This window comes from Meleagris gallopavo, chromosome Z, assembly GCF_000146605.3.
Source record: "Meleagris gallopavo isolate NT-WF06-2002-E0010 breed Aviagen turkey brand Nicholas breeding stock chromosome Z, Turkey_5.1, whole genome shotgun sequence".
NCBI classification, from domain to species: Eukaryota; Metazoa; Chordata; class Aves; order Galliformes; family Phasianidae; genus Meleagris; species Meleagris gallopavo.
The window spans coordinates 57502412-57506999 of NC_015041.2; positions in this window are offsets into that span (position 1 = coordinate 57502412).

Consider the following 4588-nt stretch of genomic DNA (forward strand, 5'->3'; position numbering starts at 1 on the left):
TTTAAAAATAATAATTATATATATATATATACATGTAGAGAAAAAGTCGCACTAAGTCCACATGTAGGAAGTTGCCTGCATCTGTTCCTACTGTAGAACAAGAGTCTTCTATATATTCTTTGCTAGTCTTTTCTTGTCAGCTATTTTTTACAATAGTCTACCTAAAAACCCACATTATTTCTATGTTTTGACTAAAAAATACACATGCTTATGTTTATCATAATTATTACTGGGAATTTTACATAAAGTAAATGTGAATTCACACTAGTAATTTAATTAAAGGTATCCCTGTGCATTAGTAAGGGAATAGAAGGTATGCATTTCCAGAATTCTTACAAAGAATTGATGTGTTATAAGCCTGAGAGCTGTAACTTAGCTATACATGCACTTCTATTTACTGAACCTGTTACCTCTTTGTAAAACACCTTTTCCTTGTATCTCTGTAGACATGTTATAACCTCATTAATGCTATAGGATCATATTTCCTCTTCCTGTTTGAATGGTAACTTTGCCTTTTCAGATCTGTGGCACAGAGAATAGAAAGGGTACTGGGAAAGACGGCTGAGAGAATTGCTACATTGAATCAGAAGACAAGAGTAAATTTTAATTTAAAATTTTAAATATCTCTTCCTGCAATAACCTCATCTCCATTTAGCTGCTCTGTAAAATGTATTTTAGCTTTCTCCAGGCTGTGTGTGCTGTCTGATAGACACTGACAATAGATTAAAATGCAGAACGAATGGGAGAGGGAAGTGGACAGGCTAAATTGATCAAGATGTCATTCCATCTCTTAATGATGTTTTTTTTCTCATTACTTTCCTAGGCAAAAAAGACATGATCACAGTGTAGTGAAGGAAGCCTACTCTGCTCATCAGAAACATCTGTTCCATTTTATGAAACAAAGTGGGATAAATTTACAAGTGAAGTCCAGTGAGGAGGGCAATGATGGCAATTTTGTGCTCCTTGGCAGGTTGTCTTTCACAGCCATAAGCAAAAGAATACAAATGCCATTTATTATATCAAAATGTTATATTAACATCTATCTCAATCAGAGTTAGTATAAACAGATTATATACTTTTTTTTTATATATGGCAGTCTAATATATGCTAATCAATATATGGAAATTTGATTTTAAGTGCAAAATTCAGTGTACCACATTGATTTACTGGAGAGAACATCTTTTCCCTCACAACATATTGGTTACTTAAGGTTGGCAAAGCACAATGTCACAACAAGTCTGGTTAGCAGGCATTTCCTGGGAGACACAAAGTCAGAAGACAAGACTTTCTAAAAGTTAGTCAAGCTTGAATGGTAATAATAAGGAAAAGAAAAAGAGATTAACACCATAATTAAATTATCATTGCAGGCATCCTGGACAGGCATGGTGGAATGAAGGTCTTTAAGCTGAGCAAAAACCTCAGGCAGCTTTGGTTAGAAAGATTTTGATCTTCTGTAAAAAGGACGTGATGTTTGCTTAAGAAGTGAATTATTAGCCAAGAAGATGGTTGAAAAAACATTCTTATATGGAAAATCTCTGGAATAAGGAAAATATATACATCTTAATTAACTATGGTGCTACATTTTGCTTTTTATATCTGGACTCAGAAATTACTTAAAATGAATTTTTAAACATTAATAAATCCTGTTTTTATAGGTTCATCAATTATTAAAGTACAGACACTGATGCACTCTTGAAATTCATAGTCTGTTGTCTGTGAAACTTATACAAGTAAGCAATGGAATCATTTGTGATGCATGTGTTCTTAAGCTCTAAACAAAACTGAAAGGGATAAATTCATTATGTTATGTCATAGATGACCATGGCCAAACTAGAAAACTTTTTGCAGTAAAAGAAGTGGTCTGTAGTGCAGCTTTGTCATGCACTTACTGCATGAGATTCTCAATTAAAAAGCTTAAGCAAGCCTTGGTAAATTTGACCAACACCTTCCACTTCCGCACATTCCACTTATCAGTTGAAAATAATGTGACTTTAGAGGTAAGCTTTCTTCCCAGAAGAGAGTGATGGGGTCATGTACTTCCCTCTTTCTAAAAGGTTTCTACATGATGGTAAGCATTTAGATGTCTGTAAGCAGCAATTAATTTGTGGATAGTTCAGGTTTCCATAAATCTAATCCCAATGCAGACAAAATTTAGAGTTCAAGGGGAGATTTTGGGCACTTCAGCTCTAATGCAAGTACTGAAATTACAAGCAACGTTACAGGAGAGGTCTTCAGGTCCCATCCTAGGACAGGGAGAAAGTATTGTATGTTTCCAGGAAATATCTGCAATTAAAGTCATACTCCTCTGTGGGATTGTGCCACTTTTCATAGATTTATGGAAATGTTTGAGTTGGAAGGGACCTTTCAAGATCATCTACTCCAACTCCACTTCAGTGAACAGGGCCACCTATGGGGACATCAGGGTGCTCAGAGCCCCATCCAACCTGACCTTCAGTGTCTCCATGGCCAGGGCATCCACCACCTCTCTGGGCAGCCTGTGCCAGTGCCTCACTACCCTTGCTGTAAAAAAAGTCTTCCTTATATCCAGCGTAAATCTCTCAAGGGGACATGAAACTCTGCTAAAGTCTGTCCTCTTCTTTATAATTGCCCCCTTTAGAAACTGAAAGGCTTCTATCAGGTCCCCCCAGTGCTTTGTTGTCTTGCTCCAATTTATAGGAGGAAGAGGAGGTTCTTTGATATCTGTATACCCAGCATGAGATTAAGAAGCAATGGTTCAAATGTTGGTCTGACCAGTTTATTACAAATCTTAATCAAGGAGATAGGGAAGGGGAGGACAGACACTATTATGAATTAGGATGATGGGGAAGGGAAGGAGGGTGACAGAAAAGATAGAAAATAGAAGCAAGGAATCTTTGTAGGAAGCAAGAGAGAGATCACCACCATGGTCACCACCATGGATCCAGTGTGTTTTGTAGTTCAGCTAGTGATCTTCAATAGTGGTGGGTCACTGGGCTTTGTTGTTCCATCGAGGATGACGACAAGCTTTCAATGGTAGTACAAACTTATTAGTAAATCCAAAGTGGTCGAGTCAGCTCTCCTTGGAGTGGCAGCTTTTGGCTCTGGGATCTCAGCAGAAACTCCTTTGTTCCCATCTTCCAGGCTTTGCCAGTAGGTAAGAGGGAGTATGGATGCCCACCTCCATCCTGTTTTTCACAGGACATGATGGTATCATTCCTCAATTTTCCCATACCAAGTTATTTGGTCACAGGCCAGATTTTCCACCAGTAAACAGTACTGAGCACTCTTTTCCGAAGGCAAACAGCTCCAAAGAAATGCTTTCAAATGTAAAATTGTTCACACAGTGACGTTGATTGCAACACGGCAACACCCATCACTCATCTCCTAGACAAGTCAATCTAGACTTGTCTGGGAAATACCTCAGAAAACAAGCTTTGAGCCAAAAACAAAGAAGGATTCATTGACCTGTCTTCTCCTGTATGAACAGCCCCTCTTTCTGTTCTTGCAGGGGATCCATCTTTTGGATCATTTTGGTGGCTCTCCTCTGGATGCATTCCAACAGGTTTTTATATCTCAAATACAGATAACTCCATTTCTGAATGAAGTACTTCAGGTGAGGTCTCAACAGCACAGAGCAGAGGGGCAGGATCACCTCTCTTGCCTTGCTGGCCCCGCTTCTTTTGATGCAGCCCAGGATGCAGTTGGCTTTCTGGACTATGAGGGCACTTTGTTGGCTCATGTCCATCTTGCCATCCACCAGTACTCCCAAGCTCTTTTCAGCAGAATTGTGTTCTATCCTTTCATCCTCCAGCTTGTACTGATAGTGGAGGATGAAAGGATAGCCTGTCTAGGTCCCTCTGGATGGCTGTCTGGATCCCATCCCTCAGGTATGCTGACTGCACCACACAGCTTGGTGTTATCCACAATCTTGCTAAGAGTGCACTTGGTCCCACTGCTAAATAATTTGTTGAAGTAAATAGAGCGTGTAAATGAAATTCAACTAAATGGTATTCCCTACTGAAATATTTAATAAAGTGTTTGCTAGCTCTTAGCTATTATTATTATTATTATTTAGAATTCAGAATCATTTCATAAAAAAACTACCCCACATTGAGCACCAAACTACCCAGATAGATCTGGAGGAAGTGATCAGCGGAAAAAAGCTGCTGATTGCCACTGATGAGAAGTGAAAGAAAAATGGCAGAGCAGAACACAAGGGTGAATGTAGACCCAGTATAGGATTTCCCTCAGAAGTTTTATCTAGATTCAACTCTGCACAGTGGCTGCACAGTTGCCACTTTCAGATTCTGCAGAAAGTGGTGTTCATAGGCAGCCTGAGGAATAGATAGCTTGAGGAATTCAGAGTCTTTCCTCCCCACTGCGGTTGAATAAGATCAGCATTCGGAGCCTGCTGGACCTGTCGCACCATTCCACTTTGTTACTCCAAACTTTTCTGGTTTATCCCATAGCAGATTCAAGAACAAATGCAAATTAGAGACTTTAAAGACTTCATCTAAAAGATATATATATGCCCTCATATCGTAGAGTATAGTAGGAGAAATTCTACTTACAGAAATTCATAATGTTATCAACTCAAGAGGAGATATGG